At 45.4% G+C, this 19,505-nt stretch overlaps 1 protein-coding gene across 1 annotated transcript in view; it reads left to right on the top strand.

Annotated features, from left to right (window-relative positions):
• LOC115128426 (semaphorin-6D-like) overlaps nucleotides 1–19,505 on the top strand; it is a 97,418-nt gene that overhangs the window by 13,463 nt on the left and 64,450 nt on the right. The window contains 1 exon segment of the mRNA XM_065017751.1: nucleotides 3,884–4,054. The gene's annotated coding sequence lies outside the window, so the exon portion shown is untranslated.

Genomic DNA, 19,505 nt, shown 5'->3' with positions numbered 1-19,505 from the left:
GCACAGTTATGTTTGACGGTTTCTTTCAGGATTTTAACATGTTCCCTTAAGTTGTTTCCCTTAATTAGGAAGATGTTTATGGACTTCGTAGCTGCAAGTGCTAGTGAAAAGAATAGCTTTGGTTGGTATGACATGTCTCGCCACCTACTGGTGTTCCAAGATGCATTTTTTTCCCCCTATTTCTTTTGAGATCCCACTCTCTGAACTAAAATGCACAATGGACTCTGATGCTTCTGGTGTTGTCTAAACCAAAGCAGATTAAGCATGATATATCTTCATATTTTTGTCTATTTTATTTATGTTTTGAGTGTCGTTTTTCCCCCATCACTATTTGTCCCATTCTAAGCCTAAGTCCACTTGGCGTCATGCAGTACGTGTGACTTGTGTTGGAATAGGAGTGGTTGCTGAAAAGAATGTGAGATACTGTAAGCTTGAGAAAATAAAGCTTTTATTAGAAACTTGGACCTTTTTGAGGATTCACCCCGTGAGAAGCAGAGAAAATAGCCAACTAATTGTAGGAAGAAATCCCAATTCCAGCTTTATTTTAATGTTCATTAAATAATTTGCCATTATATTTGGCTTTGTAGCAATCCGAATCTTCAAGTATTTAATTAAAAAGGTTTGTCAAATACTTTCAAACTTGGTCCACAGAAATCTCTAATTTATCCTTCACTGTTCTGTTCTTTTAAACTGTAATCCCACCCATTGTTGCAATTGTTTTTTTGGCAAACATCTGACTAGTCCTAGTGTTATGTGTAGGCAATTCGGTCACGACCCAGATATGAAATGCTCTTAAACGCCAGACCCGCTTGGCTGACCTCCTGCTCAGTCAGCCTACAGCAAAACATGCTTTGATCGTATAGCGATGGAGGAGGGGTCGGGTTTCGAGATAATCATATTTCCTTGTTTTCTGTACTGATCTGAGCCACAATGGACACACTTAGGACCCAGAACAAGTGCCGGATTCAGTTCAACTAGAAACGTCCTGCCCCAGGCTAATTCCCAATGACAGGTCCTTTGTTGACGGGCAAGCTACTTTTGGAGGGAAACACAAAACCACCTCCTAACAAAGTAACAAGCCATGACAGAGGAGGAACGTTTTTTTGGGGAAAAGGATTTAAATTGACCTAGGAACAGATTAAAGGGGAAAAACAAGGACTTTGTGGAAATAGGATTCTTAAAGTCATGACAATAGCTCATTTCTCCTGCTAAAGGTTTTCTGTGTCTCCCCTTAACCTCAACCCTCCCCCAGTTTTAGAGGTTGAGGTTAGCTCAACTGTTAGCACAGAACACGAGGGCAGGGTTTTGATAAATCTCAGCTGAGCCCAAAGGCTCTGGTTTGTGTCTTGGGGCACAGGTTGCCAAATAAACTTTTCAGGGAGCACATGTTCAGCTGCCCTCACCCTCCTCAGCACAAATACAGTTTTTTAAAATTATTTTTCAAATCTCTCTCTGTACTCTACCACTTTGATTCCTCCGGCTGTGGCGTTTTCCAATTTCAGAGGATGCATTTCGGCCCCCACAAAGAACTTTCCAGCAGCTTTCCATTTTAGATCACATATCAACCTGTGGGCTAATTTTCAAAGGCCTGACGTATAGACTCCCTAAAAGGGCCAGTTATCTGAATCATGGGTCCACCCTGAACACTGATGACACTATCAATGCCACCCAATGTGTTCAGAATGTCCTTCCCAACATTTCCTCTTTGTACCAAACTCCCCCAGACCATGACATATTGGCTGGCTTCAACTCTTAACAGCCGTGCGTTTGGGGCCAACCGCCTGATATCCGAGTCTGGCTGGGGTGCCCTGCTTGGGGAATAATTTCCTCTTGCGCTCAATAAGTGTGTTCAAGGGAGCGAGGGGGGAGAGGAGGGGGGGGGGGGATCATCCCAAGCAGCTGTGCTGAAAGCCTGTGCTAAACACAATCAGGAAGTCGACGGGAAAGGCAGCGTGTTTCTGTCAGGAAGAGGGCAAACGCCACGGCACATTGAAAGGCCTCTGGAACTTCAAACGAGGACGCTCCTGCCCCCCTCTGAATCCAGATGGCAGTTAGCTGTGTTAGACTTGGCCCGGGCCGCACGTGGAAAGAGGCCTCCGTTTCTGTATATATTATGTTAACTAGTGGCGGTTTAGCGGGGAAAAAAGAGGCCCATGCTGTATAAAACGGATCTGGTTCACTTAGGAAAGACAACTAGTTGGTTGGATTCCAGCACAAACGCAACCGATCCAAAAGATACAGACCTGCTAATTGCCCCAATTTCCCCTCGTTCTCTTCAGAACATGGATACATGTTCTGCATTTTTGGGCTGATATGTACATTACATGACCAAAAGTATGTGGACGCCTGCTCTTCAAACATCTCATTCCAAAATCATGGGCATTATTATGGAGTTAGGTCCCCCCCTTTGCTGCTATAACAGCCCCCACTCATCTGGGAAGGCTTTCCACTAGATGTTGGAACTTGCTTCCATTCAGCCACAAGAGCATTAGTGAGGTTGGGCACTGATGTTGGGTGATTAGTCCTGGCTAACAGTCGGCATTCCAATTCATCCCAAAGGTGTCCGATGGGGTTCAGGTCAGGGCTCTGTGCACGCCAGTCAAGTTCTTCCAAACCAATCTCGACAAACCATTTCTGTATGGACCTCGCTTTGTGCACGGGGACATTGTCATGCTGAAACAGGAAAGGGCCTTCCCCAAACTGTTGCCACAAAGTTGGAAGCACAGAATCATCTAGAATGTAATTGTATGCTGTAACATTAAGATGTCCCTTCACTGGAACTAGGGGGCCTAGTCCAAACCATGAAAAACAGCCCCAGACCATTTTTCCTCCTCCACCAAACTTTACAGTGGGCACTATGCATTAGGGCAGGTAGCATTCTCCTGGCATCCGCCAAACCAAAAGTTGGACTGCCAGATGGTGAAGCGTGATTCATCACTCCAGAGAATGCGTTTCCACTGCTCCGTAGTCCAATTTCAGCGAGATTTACAAAACTTCACCATGCGCAAGGGACAGTGTTGTAATGTTAGGCTTGTGTGGGGCTGCTTGGCCATGGAAACCCATTTCATTAAGCTCCCGACGAATAGTTCTTGTGCTGACGTTGCTTCCAGAGGCAGTTTGGAACTATGTAGTGAGTGTTGCAACTGAGAACAGACTATTTTTACATGCTGCGTGCTTCAGCACTCGGCGGTCCCGTTCTGCGAGCTTGTGTTTGCCTACCACTTTGCGGCCGAACTGTAGTTGCTCCTAGACATTTCAGCTTCACAATAACAGCACTTACTGTTGACCGGGCAGCTCTAGCAGGGCAGAAATTTGACAAACGGACTTGTTGGAAAGGTGGCATCCTATGACTCTGCCACATTGAAAGTCACTGAGCTCTTCAGTAAGGTCATTCTACTGCCAATGTTTGTCTATGGAGATTGCATGGCGGTGTGCTCAATTTTAGCAATGGGTGTGTCTGAAATTTGACGGGGTGTCCACATACATTTGTGTATATATAGTGTAGCTGTGCTCCTGGGGAATATAGGAACTCCTTCGCCTACATCTTTGCAACTGACCTACGCAATCAATGAAGTGCTGAACTGATGGAAATAAAACAAGACAGGGACTCCATTCAGTGGCAGAATTTCCCACCTCTGAGCTGTGTTTATTTGGGCTGTGGTTCCTGAAGGAGTCGGGCTTTTTAGTAGGACGATGGTAAAGCTGACCGCTACTGTTCTCTGATATAAACAACCTCGGAGGAATCTGACTCCTCTCGAACAGGGCTACTGGAAACCTCTTAATGAGTTTGGATAAGGATTAATGTGGATGTGTCGCCTCTTGGCATGCTCAAGCCCTCTCTCTAATTTGCTCGCTCTCTTTTCTTTACTTTTGTTCCCCACAGGTACTCAGCCATTTGGAAGGAAGAATTCAGCCCACACCACCTCCATCTCGGAACCATTCAGAATCTTGTTCTGATTTGGATTTCTACTCAATCTCCTGGTTTGGATGTTCACTCTGTACCGGTTTGGCTCATCGAATCCCACCGCCTTTGTTGGATGATTCAGAAGCTGAGGTAAGAGTGATTTTTTTGTCCTCCTCTTTATGTGTTACTAACAGATCATTTTAAAGCTATGGAGAATGACCGAGAGAACGCTAATGTGATGGAAATCTGAGGAGATGCCTAAAGAATAGGCCTACAAATGGAGACTTGCGGCTTAGTGGACCAGAGGCCTCTGGGTTTCTTGGTACAAATGTGTCCTGTGACAGCCAGAGTCCCAGTGTGAAGCTGGCCAATTTGTTTGATGCGGCCACCCAATAACGTGTGTTTTGATAAAAGTGCTTGTCTCAACAAGCCTCTCTTTCTCCTGTTATTGGGTTGAAGATGTGCTGCGTCTCCGAGGTTGCCTCAGGGCGCCACAAGGATCCCACGGGAAAGGCTCTGACCTGTTTGAGTGACCGCATGGGACACATCCAGCAACATTTGTTTGTTGAGCAGGGCCGCTTATCTAGGGCATCACATTTCAGATCACATTTTTCTGCACGTTAGCCGTTTAGGCTGTGGGGGATTTCAACTGATGTGAACCGTGTTAGCCAGGTGAAGTACCTCTCAGGTGCGGTGTGTGGTCACATCAAGTCAAGCAACAATTCCCATATTGCAACCGTAAACTGTTCTAAATCTGTTACAGGTCGTTCCATTTAAATCATCTTTTGACCGAACCCATTTTAGATTTGAAAAAACTTTCTATACGTATTTGCCCATGTTAGAAGTGGTCAGAAAGTGAATTTTTGGACCTGAATGCCAAAACATTTATGCGAGAGAGTTGCTCAGAGTTGACTTATTTAGAATACCCCACCCTACCATTTTAGCATATTTTTGCATATTTGACACAATCTGAGGTGTTGTACCCGCCATCGGTTGAGACATTTCAATCAGAAATATATTTCATAGAATGAACATATCCCTTCAGACCACTGCGATTTAGCTGGTACATCATTGACATTTTAATTTAATTGAAATTTTCACTTCCAGTTACTACCACAAAATGGCTGCTGGTCCACCCACCATCGAATGTCTATTCTAGTATCTATATTTCTATGATTTCAATAGGTTTCCTATTTTAAGTTTGACAGTATCATTTAATACAACTGATTATTCCCGTTCGTCAACCATGTCTGATGTGTGGACCTCCAACCATCTTTGTGCTACCATTTGAAAGAGAGAGTACATTTATCAGCCAAAACATGACACCCATCCTGTGTTCAATAGCATGCTCTGTCTCAACCGATGGCGGGCACAACACAAACATCTCAGTTTATGGCAAATAATGGCAAAAAGCTAACAACATATGCAAAAATGAAAAATGATCAGAGTTGACATGTTTTTCGATAATTTACATTAAAGGTTAAACAATGGCATTTTTATTACAAAACTTTTTTTTTAAAGAAATGATTCAATACAGTACTTTTGACAATCCTGTCTGGGGGCTTTTAAATAATGTCCAACTCAACCGTTTCTCTTTTCCAGTGATGGAGACATGGATGTCTCATGGTAGACTGGGGTATGCAAAATGGCTCAACTTTGAGCACCTCTATCTCCTAAATGTTTTGACATTCAGGTCCAAAAAGTTGACTTTGACTACTTCTACCGTGGACAAATGATGAATAGAACATTTCATTCAAATCAAAAAGTGACTGAAATCAAATGGAACTGCAATCCTTTTTGGCGGAATTCGGATTATTCAGAATGTACAAATTGTAGAATGTAGGCCTAATTGCTGTACACTTTATGATAATTGTCAAATAACATAAGAACCAAAGTCACAGGGATCCTTTTTAACGGATTCCTTTGAATCTAACATGCCTAACTAGATGTCTTTTAGACCCATTACTTGTGGCATTTTATAGATGTTCTCTTATCCAGCAGCTCCTCAGGTAATGCTCCATTTCCTAATTTCCTCTCACAGATGAAAGGGCTGAAGCATTGTGGCTTTATGCTGTGGAGCTATTACCATCTGGAGCAATTACTGTCAATCGCTGCTGCCTATTTTACAGTTATTAGCACAAAATGTTCCTTTCTCCCTGTGTATTACTTTCCAAATGGGATTTGGATGGACTGCTCATTTCAAGATGTCCGAGGATTTCTTCAGTGAATTTCCGATTTACCTCAGATACTTTACATCATTTGAACCAAAACTCGGGACAAAGCGAAATTGTCTGATGTTCTACTGTACCTCCATTCACAAACTTTTGATATTTTACATTTTAGGTATAAGTATTAATGAAATTGAATACCTGAAATTGAATACATTAAGTGCCCTATCTATAGGCCATTATAGTGCTAGCTTTTGTGCAGCAGTTAGGGACAGACATAATCAAGAACATGCCTTTATCACAGCTTAGAGACTGACAGGGGAAGGTGGGGATTGGGGATACCAATGACTGTATATATGAATGGACAAAGCCATCGATCACGTGAAACCATTCATTCCTACGTGAAACCTCAACAGTGCATTGCAGCCAAATTTAAGTCGCTGGTGTCTCATGGAGACATAACATGCAGAGTTTGTGCAATTTTTAAATAATTGATTCAAGGACATAAATCTGGTTTGTTAGACGCAATTATTGGTACCATGATTGTCTTCAAAATGTGTATTTGTTTTCTGCTAACAATGCCTGCAGTACCGCGGCAGGCCTTGAACCTCCGTGGCTTCAATGAGAGGGGGCCATCATTCTCCCCGAGGGATGGGCAGTTAGTTCAAATGCTTTGACCTTTGACCTCCTGTCGCTCATCTCCTCCCTTTCTGTTCGGCACATTGCTCTCATAATGTACAAGCAGGGAGTGGGGGTTAAGGGGGTGGTTTGTGCTTTGTTGGCCATTTCAGACTAGTCATAGCCATCAGAAACATGGGGGGTGAAACGTTAGTCCCACCCACTCTGCCCTAATCTGATTTAGCAGGGTCTAGGGAAGATGGAGTGAGTGGGGGGAAGGGAGGATGAGAGGGAGAGGCATGTGCCTCATAGTTTGGGTGACTTGATGCTCACAAGGAAATGGAGAAACACTTCTAAGCTTTTTGAACTTTATTCAGGGGAAGATGGGTCTAATACTCCTCCCTTAGACATCCATTTTGACCATTACTCAGTGGAGATGGAAGAAACCACTAACCTTATGGTTGTTGCTTGTGATTCTTCAAATGTCAGTCCACAACTCTTTTCTTTCGTCTTTGTGCGCATTACGCGCATCCTTCTGTTTTACAGGGGTTTGTAGTGTGTTTGTAGCGTGTTTACAGGGGTTTGTAGTGTGTTTGTAGCGTGTTTACAGGGGTTTGTAGTGTGTTTGTAGCGTGTTTACAGGGGTTTGTAGTGTGTTTGTAGTGTGTTTACAGGGGTTTGTAGTGTGTTTGTAGCGTGTTTTCAGGGGTTTGTAGTGTGTTTGTAGCGTGTTTACAGGGGTTTGTAGTGTGTTTGTAGCGTGTTTACAGGGGTTTGTAGTGCGTTTGTAGTGTGTTTGAAGCGTGTTTACAGGGGTTTGTAGTGTGTTTGTAGTGTGTTTGTAGTGTGTTTGTAGCGTGTTTACAGGGGTTTGTAGTGTGTTTGTAGTGTGTTTGTAGCGTGTTTACAGGGGTTTGTAGTGTGTTTGTAGCGTGTTTTACAGGGGTTTGTAGTGTGTTTGTAGCGTGTTTTACAGGGGTTTGTAGTGCGTTTGTAGCGTGTTTACAGGGGTTTGTAGTGTGTTTGTAGCGTGTTTACAGGGGTTTGTAGCGTGTTTACAGGGGTTTGTAGTGTGTTTGTAGTGTGTTTACAGGAGTTTGTAGTGTGTTTGTAGCGTGTTTACAGGGGTTTGTAGTGTGTTTGTAGCGTGTTTACAGGGGTTTGTAGACTTTTGAAAGATATCCTTTTGAGTGATAAGTTGGTAAGTTGTGGCTGACTCAGAAAGGAGTGTTTGGTGAAAATGCAACAAAAAAGAATTCTTCATTGTTTCTCTAACAAATTACTTGTTTAGATGGGTTGGAAGTGTAATTGAGGTAAAGTGTCATGTCTGGGAGAGCCTGGTGTCCATGGCAACAAGACTTTTACCATGTCATGTGACCTCACCTGTGAGAAGGGGCTTTGGAGAATTGGGGGATTCTCAGTCTGAGGAGTCAGAGAGGACATTACACTTATTAAAAGCTTGTGTGGGTTTAACCGCAAGTAGTCAAGTTGTTTCCGGTGTGCCCATTCATACTTCCTTATCAATTTACCATTCCTATTTGGTTAAAGTATATGTCTTACCAGAGGAAGCCATCAACCACTCATAGTCTCCATGTTTTTGCTCAGAACTTTTTAAAGCACATGGTGGGTTGAGATCTAAAAGTCTTTAATTTTACATTTACATTTAAGTCATTTAGCAGACGCTCTTATCCAGAGCGACTTACAAATTGGTGCTTTCACCTTATGACATCCAGTGGAACAGCCACTTTACAATAGTGCATCTAGGTCTTTTAAGGGGGGAGAAGGATTACTTTATCCTATCCTTAATGGTGGAGGTCTGGTAGAAGAAGGGGTTAAGCTGACAGTTCTGGCTCCCTGGGCAGGGCTGTACTTGGTAAAGGGGGAGATAGAAGCTTGAGCTGCTCAGTCCAGTTGTCAGGGAGGGTCTACATCCGTCTGTGGATTAAACCAGCCCAGAAGGGCAGATGGACTGTTGCCATGTGAAGGTATTTCCCCTCAGTTAAATTGTCACTGCAGAGTTGTGGTGGCATTAGACCAATGGGGTGAGGGTATACTTGTCCTGATTTAGCCCTTAGAGACTGCCATGTTTGGTGGAAAGCGGGCTAGGGAGGGATACACGTTTTCTGAGGTATGGATGAAGGTCAAAGATATGTTACCAGAGCATTGACCAGTTTTACTGTGTCCCAGAAAGTTATGTTCGGCTAAACCTTACACTATAGAACACCTTATTACTTTAATTTGGCAAAAAAAGAAAGCAAACATGTCTTTGATCCCCCTACAAACCATTTTTAAGAAGCGTACTCCATTCCTCAAAGCTAGAACCCTTAATATGAAGCGTCAACGATTTTTAAATCTATTAGCAAAAACCCCAAATAACAATTTCCTCAAAGGCACAGAGCGATGGAACCCCACTTGCAGCGCATGTAATATGATGACTCAGCTGAGAAATTAATCTCCACACCCTATATATCTACTAAATGACTCCAAATATAGCACTATTTTCTGGCTTTTACACCCTCAAGTAAGCCTCCCATTTAATCCTGTGTCACGTACCTTTTGCGTCCTTTAGCGATTCGATTCTAGTTCTTAATGTGCCATGGCATAGTATAGTCTATGGCTCTTAGCTTCCTCTAGTACATATCACAGTGCTGTGCCAGATACTGTATCAAGCACCACAGAGTACCAGCTAGCGTTTTCCCTCCAGTCTGAACATAGCCTAGACCTTCTTGATCCTGTGAACTTTAAACATTTGGGGGTTTTTACTTTGGAGTTTTGGGACGACATTTTAACAGTGGAGGAAAAAGCACCGCAGATATCAAACTACACATGTTGCATTCATTTTTTTTTTTTACTCCCAAAAACCGAAACTCCATTATTCAACCTGTAAACTTTTACTATATTTTTGGGATTATGATGTGATCTTGAACCAATCTCCGTCTCATCGGTCTCCTCAGACGTCATCTAATCAGACATCATCTCGTGTTTTCCTGGTTAGGGGAAATACCTTCACATGGCAACAATGCACCATGACCTCTAACCTATAGTCCTTGACACCTCACCATCCTTATTCTTGGAAGGTTTTCCCAGACAATTTGACACTTAGTTCCGGTAGTGTTCTCCTCCAATCAAGTAGAGCATGACGAAGACGAGACGAAGCACTGATTTGACGTCACCAGCGTAACTTATAGCGCAACCCTTGTTTTGTGACCCATAGGAGCTACAATATCCTCTGGGAATCTCTGCGCTGACACCTGGTGCTCTGCCATATCTGCCAAGATGTGCCAAGAGTCTTATGATTTAAGACATGCCAGAAGTGCCCTGGCTAAGCCTATGCAATATTCACACTCCACAGTTAACATGATTGGATTAGCATGTTTGGATCATGGCACAAAATGGCTGATGTCCAAACCTTGGTTCGTGCATATACAGTTCTCTCTCTTGACCTTGCCCAATGCCCAAACAAGAAATATCATAGGTCTGCCGAATGGCTGATTTTTTGATAAAGCATCTCAATTTAGCATATGCAAATTACACAACATCAAGCGGTTGACTAAGACAAATTTGACTTCCAAGATTTCCAAGAAAAGCGGGTTCATGGATAGCCCTGCTCTCTTACCTGATCTCAGCCCTATTGTCCTGCTCCCCCTATAGCTTTAAGGTCAGTTCTTTTAATTGAATACAGCTATTCTGTTTCCTGAGCACAAGCGATTGCGTGTTCATTAAAGAAATCCTGATTAGAATGAAAGAGTGATTACGGTGGGGTGGCCATTACTCCCCACGTGAAAGCTCCCTCCTGCTCATTTGTCTAATGGAAGACTGCTTAGAGCTCCCCCAAAAGCCATTAATTAGCTTAAGTGGACCCTCAGGGTTCCGGCCACTCTTACTCACCCCCCTTCCTCCAGGAATGTGAGTGACCACATTGCTCGTTGTCTAGTTGTTCTCCTTTGGCTATAATGTTGTCAATGTTAATAATAGGTACAGTAGGGAGGTATAGTAATTTCAGTTTTGTTTTGTCTCCTTAGACTGTAGGTGCCCACAGGCATGTGTAGAGAGAGAGAGAGACAAATTCATGAGGGATTTTACTTAATTGTATTGTCTTTAACACGAAACAATTGACATTTACAATGACCGAGCTTATTAAAAGCAGTTTCAGGGGAGTTTCTCTCAGTATGTCCTATATGATGGGGCACGATGGCACCAAAACAAATGTGAGATACTGTGCCATCTCTCGTTGGTTAATTCATATCTAAACATCCCTTATCTGTCTGTGTCCTGAGGGCCAACACTTCTGGGGTTCATTCCTCAGTGTCTCCGCGCACAAAGCTTCGACAGATGCAGGTTGAATGCAATTAGTGAAATAATTAACATACAAATAATGATAGCAAGCTTTCCTGGGGACATTCCTCAAGCTAATTGACATTCAAGGCAGAAATGAGGGTCTCCTACCTTCCCTTTCTTCTTCTCCCTGCGCACACAATCCACTTGGCTACCATTTGTGAGGTCATATATAATATTCCCCATGTCTCAAGGACAATGGAAGTGTATTGCCTCTGTGTGTGTTTCGTTTAACAACGGATGCCTGCACACATACAGGCGTGCGTAGGTCTGGACGGGCGCGGACACGGACACGGGCCAAATCCCTTCGCAGTAGGGACCTGTTGGCTCTGCTGCAGTCGCAGTCTGACTGTGCAGTTTTAGCCGCCCAGTTTGCAGTGTTTAAACCACCCGAGTTTCTAAACATCGTGAGACTTCTGGGAATGCTTGCGAAACGGACCAAACCGACCAGGCCGGGGGTTTGAGAAGTCAATGAGAGAAGTGAAAAATGTTTCCTTTTTAGTTGTTCATTTGATCTTGAAATCTACAGTCACAACCTAGATTGGAGACGACGTCTTTAAATAGTCGAGCATGTTATTACTGCCAACCTCGTGAAAGTGACAAACCGACACGTTGACATTTTCATTTTTTTTAAAAACTTTGCCTTTTGATTTTACGGCATGCACGTGAGCTTAGCTAGCCAACGACATCGCCTGCACGTGTGCTTTTGCAGCGGCTAATGGGGATCCTAATAATAAATACCAAAAGTATGATCAGGGATTTCTATTGGAGAGGCAGTTTCTGCCCATCTTCATACTGTATTGTCTTTGGTTAAATTGTGGAACATTGTTACTAAACACCCACACTCACCTATTCTACAGCATCAGGGAACCTGTGCTGTTCACTCGCTATGCGTGTGGCTGGGACACATAAATCTTCATCTTCTTTCACAGTAGGGCCACCTTCGCTCCCTCTGTGTGTGTGTACGTCTCTGTGTGTGTGTGTGTGTCTCTGTGTGTGTGTCTGTCTGTGTGATTGTCTCGGAGTGAATGTCTGCACCTTTGCGAGTGGAGCTGAAAGGACAGAGAGAAGGTAGAGAGGAAGGGGGTGGCGTTTTGGACAGGCACTGTGTTGGTGATTTACTGGGTTGAGCAGAACACAGCAAGAGCCCGTTTGTCCTTGTCACCTCCAAAGATCGTCCCTGTACCCCCACTCCCCTCCCACCTCCCCGTTTCACCTGTTTCACTGCCTCTTTGCAGAGAGTAGCTCTTCCCTGCTCTTTCATTCTTCTCCATTTCTTCATCCCCCTTCTCTCATCGAAGAGGCCTCTTTAGCTCTCTCTCTCTCTGGTCATTCTCCTCTCTCTCTCTCTGGTCGTTCTCCTCTCTCTCTCTCTCTGGTCGTTCTCCTCTCTCTCTCTCTCTGGTCGTTCTCCTCTCTCTCTCTCTCTGGTCGTTCTCCTCTCTCTCTCTCTCTGGTCATTCTCTCCTCTCTCTCTCTGGTCATTCTCCTCTCTCTCTCTCTGGTCATTCTCCCCTCTCTATCTCTCTGGTCATTCTCCTCTCTCTGGTCATTCTCCTCTCTCTCTCTCTCTGGTCATTCTCCTCTATCTCTCTCTCTCTCTCTGGTCATTCTCCTCTCTCTCTCTCTCTCTGGTCATTCTCCTCTCTCTCTCTGGTCATTCTCCACTCTCTCTCTCTCTGGTCATTCTCCCCTCTCTCTCTCTCTGGTCATTCTCCCCTCTCTCTCTCTCTGGTCATTCTCCTCTCTCTCTCTCTGGTCATTCTCCTCTCTCTCTCTCTCTCTCTCTCTCTCTGGTCATTCTCCTCTCTCTCTCTCTCTCTCTCTCTCTCTCTCTCTCTCTCTCTGGTCATTCTCCCCTCTCTATCTCTCTGGTCATTCTCCTCTCTCTGGTCATTCTCCTCTCTCTGGTCATTCTCCTCTCTCTCTCTCTGGTCATTCTCCTCTCTCTGGTCATTCTCCTCTCTCTCTCTCTCTGGTCATTCTCCTCTCTCTCTCTCTCTCTCTGGTCATTCTCCTCTCTCTCTCTCTCTCTGGTCATTCTCCTCTCTCTCTCTCTCTGGTCATTCTCCCCTCTCTCTCTCTCTGGTCATTCTCCACTCTCTCTCTCTCTGGTCATTCTCCTCTCTCTCTCTCTGGTCATTCTCCTCTCTTTCTCTCTCTCTCTCTCTCTCTCTCTCTCTGGTCATTCTCCTCTCTCTCTCTCTCTCTCTCTCTCTCTCTCTCTCTGGCCGTTCTCCTCTCTCTCTCTCTCTGGCCGTTCTCCTCTCTCTCTCTCTCTGGTCGTTCTCCTCTCTCTCTCTCTCTCTCTCTCTCTCTCTCTGGTCGTTCTCCTCTCTCTCTCTGGTCGTTCTCCTCTCTCTCTCTCTCTCTCTCTCTGGTCGTTCTCCTCTCTCTCTCTGGTCGTTCTCATCTCTCTCTCTCTCTCTCGCTCTACCTTTCCCTCCCTTTCCCAGTCCCATCTGACAGCCCATCATGACAGGTGTGATGGTTACGGTTTTGTTTTCTACATCTTGTCTTCTCATTGTGCTTTTGTTAATTCTGTCTTGTCAGCCTACGGTTAGGACGACATCTTGTCTAAACCAAGTCACCAATCCCTCACACAAACTGACATGTGAATGCACACATTCACTGTATGTATGGAATGGATAGTAGCTTCCCATGCTCTTCCATTGCAGTCCCACGCATCACGTCAGACATCTCAACAAGGATGTCAGAGTGAACCAGCGCGGTACACGGTCTGTAATAGGATAATAAGTCGATACAACGCAGGAATCCTGAGGTAGGCGTCACTGTGGTTGCATAGCTGGATTCCAGACACTGTGCTTGTCTCCTCTATGGTAGAGATTAGAGAATAAAAAAAACTAGGACGCGTCTTCAAAAAGCATCTCCGAGTGTTGATCTAGGATCAGCTCCCTCCTGTCAATATCTCACTCATCATTAGGATCTAAAAGGCATGACTGATCCCTCCTGCTCTGAGAACTGTTGTAAGGCTGACTGGTATTGACAAAAATCTGTACTTTACAGTAAAGTGACTACGATGTGTTAGAGCATTATACGACAACATCAATGCCCATGAAATATGTTATCAATACATAAATGTGCCTCGGACAATCTCCAGGTGCCACACCTTCTAATTTAGAAGCCATTGATCTCGTGGCTTTGGCAGCAGCGTGTGAGAACAGCATTTAGTTCACATGTCACCCCTGCAGAAATGTGCCAATATCGTGCTGAAAACGGATGATATGCATATTGCGTCAGCCGTTAATGCAAAGGCCTTTCAAATCACCCAGCCGTAGAACATACTGCCGTCTCTGGAAATCAAAATAATACCTGGCTGTCACACTGATCATATCACCACCGATGTGGATTGATTCTATTGTTTCAAGTCTACTAACTCTCTGAAAGTCTACCGTCTTTCCTCTCTGACCGATGTCTGTGGTGTAATGTCGAGGTGGGCGGTTGGTGATTGGTGGTGGGAGGAAGGTTCGGATGTGTGATAGCATTACACACACGGTAGGTGGCAGCTGAGAAAACAGGTGCTGCCCACAGATTCATCGTTGTTGGTCACGGTTCATTCATTTATCCATATCCTGATAAATGGACTGAATTACAACAATACGTTTAATGATATTAATGTGCACTGTAGTATTTAAAAAAATATGACCCTTTAAACTCCGACTACTTTGAATGTTGTAGCTATCCGTTGCCCCATTTAACAATTACCCATGTTGGCAAACTTCACATTTCTCTTGTAGGAACCTTTTTAGGGGACTTTATCGTACTGAACGATATCAGCAAAATGTCCATGGTAAGTGGGTGGTTTGGTCGTTGTCGACCATTTTCGGTTTATAGAACCAGCTCTACCAGGAAGTGCGGTTTGTTTGTTTTATGGAATGGTGGGAACAAGAGGACTTTGCTCTTGCCTACTGTCTGTAGGACTGCAGAGCACTGAGGACAGGTGAAAGTGTGTGGTGTGCTTGGGAAGGATATGAGTGTGGTTACAGTGTCTGGTGTGGTTACGCTCGCATGAATGCACACGAACACACACACACACACAGTGCCCAACAAAAACTAGGCTATAGCCCAGTCGCCTCAGGGGAATAAATAAATAATAACATTTTAATTGCTGGACTGTTCTGGGAATGAGTCTGAGAACCAACCATAACAACCCCTAGCCGTTGGGTCAGATACTTCCTCCCTCCCTGGTCCCTCCTCCAACGGTCTCTGCGTGTGAAACCGAGACGAAACTAACCAAATATGGCTGTCCATCCCAGCCTGGTCTCTGCAGCTGTGACAAAAACTAAATAAATCCAAAGTCTCCCGCTACGATGCGACGACGCAGAGGCGCATTTAGCCTTCCCTCACAGGGGCTGTTTCATAAACTTTTAAAAAGCACTTAAGAAACAAAGCTTCAAAAATAAAAACTCTGAGAGTGCTATGCTGGCAGAAATGGCTGTGCTTTGAGCACGAGAGAGAGCCATCAAAAGCTTTCTGCTGAGGCTCCCTACCAAGCACCCTAAACGTATCCTTCAGCAGAATTAGTACCCTCTCTTCTTCTTTATAGGGGATCATTGTGAAGAGTGTCGATCATTTTTTGGGGGGGGCGAGGGGGGGCAGGCTCCCAGGGACAGCCTTGTAAACCGGTGTGTTGGATAGGAAGTGGGAACCACCCCCAATTAATCTGCCCTCCAGCCGCTAGGCGAGATAATGGCCATCCAGATACCCAGCAACCCCCTCTAGTGTTCCTGAGGACCAGGGTAAAGAACAAACAAAACACAGATAGTCAACATCAAACATACTGCTCGGCTGCTCGTTTGTTTGTAGGGTTTTTCTCCTGTTTCGTCGACCAGCCCTTTATCAGCTTTCACAGTGGGTGTTAGCTGCACATTCCTCAGTAAACACATTAAAAGGACACTATTTCTGGATCGGTTATAGTCCTGCCTCTTGTCTGTTGGGTATTTCTGGATGTATTTACCCATTTTGCCTTTGACATTTAAAAAATGTTCTCCAATCTGTCAGTTCAAGGCCAATAAATGGTAGGTTGGGGCACAAACTGACAGCACCCTCGCCTGTTGTCAACGGACTGGACTCGAGTCAAGACCAAGCCTGCATCCCCTGTGTTTCCGAGTTTTAAGTGGAGCCACTCTCTTGTGGGACAGTGACTTCAAACACAAAACTACATCGCTAAAATGCTAGTTAAGCGCCGTGCGCATTCCTTTCATGTGGCCCGGGTACTGCCAGGCACTGTGACGTCTTTTGTTGTTGTTGTTGTGTCGTATTCATATACGTCCCCTCAAGCTGTCTGTCAATTATTAATGCTGGGGGTTAACAATTTTTGTTGTTGTTGGCATGTACCACCAAGCGGGCAGCTTAGGAAACGTGTGGGGGAATGTGTGTGTACACATAGGCATGCTAGTGAGCCTGTGTATGTTTGGGTGATTGCCGCCTGCCTGCTTGCTTGCCTGTCAGGAAAAGCTTCTCTCTGGTGTCCGGCGCTGTCGTGATGTGTGTTTCTGATCCATTCTCCCCTCTATAATGAAGCTTCTGTATTCAGACCAACATTCATAAATACAGATACAGGATGCTTGTGTAGACGCGCGCGCACACACACACCTGCATTCTCTCTCTCCCTGTCACACACACACACACACACACCTGCATTCTCTCTCTCTCTGTCACTGTCTCACACACACACACTCACTCAAATTCTCTCTCCCTCTGTCTCTCACACAGACCAACACATCAACACGCACAGTGTGAGAATTCAGATTCAGCCCTCATTATGCCTGCATGAATAAGTAAAACTGGATCAGTGACCGTGGGACGACTGGCTTTGGATCACAGGGGGCCAACTACATAATGGGACCATTTGAATGTGGCGTTGAGAGACCACTTAGAGGACACCCTGTGGACCCACACGCCATCCTGTGACAGTCTGAACTGAAGTTCTGAAGAATGCCCCATGGCTGTGTGTCGGTTAGGGTTGATTTGATGATAAAGGTTTTTGTCATTTGAACTTGTGATTGTATTGATTTGAGTCCCTGGCCTGTGTAATGAGTCTCACTGTTGATTGCAGTCGCCACCCTGTCCATCGATCGCTCCCTTTCTCTCCCTCACTGTTCTTCCCCCACGCTCTCTCCCTTCTCTCGCTCTTTCTTAGTCCGTTCCTCTCTTCTCTCTTTTGTCGTCATATGATCTTTCTCTGCCTCTCTGCCTCCCACTCTGCCCTCCATACTCCTTTCTCTGCCCCCCGCCCCGCCCCCCTCCCTAATTGACTTTTAATGACCGTTTTACATCATGTTTTGATATTCAAATTAGCCGTGTCAGCCGGGGTAGAGCGCAGGTCTTTTATTCCAACCCTCTTCTCTCCCTCTCTCCTTTAAAAAAAAAAAAAAACAGGGGTTGTTACATGAGCACCTCACTATTAATTGCGTGTTTAATGTGTCTGTTTATCTTCAGAGAGGCAGGAGTGCAGAAACAGCCTCGTTGAAACAGGCACGCACATGCAAGCGAGTCGATGGTTTTAATATTTTGGTCTTAACGGCCTCGTGGGAGAGCAACAGCAAGCGGCAACTCGAGTTCAAAGCGAAAATCTCCTGAATTAGCTAACTGCCTGCATTTCAAACTAACTTTTGCTGTCAAACTTTTGTCAGATCAGAAACCAGATAGAGAAAATGCATGTTAAGTGTAAGTATTTATGACAAGTTGGGGTTTCGGTTGAGAAAACAGTATATCGAAATACAGTATAGCCCATGATACACAATAAGAAAGCAAATGCTTGTTTCAACACTAAATGTTAGTTGGTTAACAGATGTATTATTAGACCACTGCTAGCATACCGGTTTAAGTAAGCGCGTTGGTTGAAGTAAGCGCGCTGGTTTAAGTAAGCGTGCTGATTTAAGTAAGCGTGCTGGTTTAAGTAAACGTGCTGGTTTAAACATGCTCGCCATTCAGCTGATCTCCCATTATCAAGACTTCTCTCGTGACTCATTGGAGTCTGGTGTGACTGAAAGACGAGTCTCGCTGAGAGGAGAATTTCAGCTCTTTGATGGCCTGAATAGAGACGCCGCCACCGAATGTTAGTTAACATTGCTAGTTGACTTGGCATAACATGTTATTACATTATATTGCAGTTTAAGCAACTGACTGTACAAAACATTAGGAACACCTACAATACTTTGTCTTGTCCATTCACACACTGAATGGCTCACACACGATCCACGTCTCAAGGCTTAAACATCCTTCTTTAACCTGTCTCCTCCCCTTCGTCTACACTGATTTGAAGTGGGTTTAACAAGCGAAATCAATACGGGATCATATCTTTTACTTGGATTCCCCTGGTCAGTCTGTCATGGAATGAGCAGGCGTTCCTAATGTTTTGTGCACTCAGTGTATATCCAGAGGGAGACTCATTTCGACCATTTGAAAGTGACGAGAAGAAGAAAAAATGCTGTGGGCGAGACTTTTTTTTGTCGTGTTTGATGGTTGAAAGAAGCTGCATGGTGAGAGTGGTCTGAGAGAAACACTGCAGTAGTTTGGAATGACCAGGGGGTACAGTTGGAGCTTGTTGTGGCTGGCTACAGCGTGGGAGGGAGGCTCAGTCATTGAAAGAGACCAAAGAAAATACGAAGGAAGGGGGAGAGCAAAAGAAGATGGTTGAAAGAAACTTGAGGGAGGGAATATAGTGCATGATTTATAATTCAGAAGTTTCTGGATCGGAGGAGATCTGGGTGGGAGGTTGTTTAGGGAGGCCAGTGGTAGCGAGGGATGGTAGACTGTGGCTGGAGGGAGGGATGGTAGACTGTGGCTGGAGGGAGGGATGGTAGACTGTGGCTGGAGGGAGGGATGGTAGACTGTGGCTGGAGGGAGGGATGGTAGACTGTGGCTGGAGGGAGGGATGGTAGACTGTGGCTGGAGGGAGGGATGCGAGCCTGTGGCTGGAGGGAGGGGATGCGAGCCTGTGGCTGGAGGGAGGGGATGCGAGCCTGTGGCTGGAGGGAGGGGATGCGAGCCTGTGGCTGGAGGGAGGGGATGCGAGCCTGTGGCTGGAGGGCGGGGATGCGAGCCTGTGGCTGGAGGGCGGGGATGCGAGCCTGGCTGGAGGGAGGGGATGCGAGACTGTGGCTGGAGGGAGGGGATGCGAGACTGGCTGGAGGGAGGGGATGCGAGACTGGCTGGAGGGAGGGGATGCGAGACTGTGGCTGGAGGGAGGGGATGCGAGACTGTGGCTGGAGGGAGGGGATGCGAGACTGTGGCTGGAGGGAGGGATGCGAGACTGTGGCTGGAGGGAGGGATGCGAGCCTGTGGCTGGAGGGCGGGGATGCGAGACTGTGGCTGGAGGGAGGGATGCTAGACTGTAGCTGGAGGGAGGGATGCGAGACTAGCTGGAGGGAGGGATATGAGACTGTAGCTGGAGGGAGGGATGCGAGACTGTAGCTGGAGGGAGGGATGCGAGACTGTAGCTGGAGGGAGGGATA

Source organism: Oncorhynchus nerka, linkage group LG4 (genome assembly GCF_034236695.1).
Source record: "Oncorhynchus nerka isolate Pitt River linkage group LG4, Oner_Uvic_2.0, whole genome shotgun sequence".
Classification (NCBI taxonomy): domain Eukaryota; kingdom Metazoa; phylum Chordata; class Actinopteri; order Salmoniformes; family Salmonidae; genus Oncorhynchus; species Oncorhynchus nerka.
This window is presented reverse-complemented; position numbering and strand designations above follow the sequence as displayed.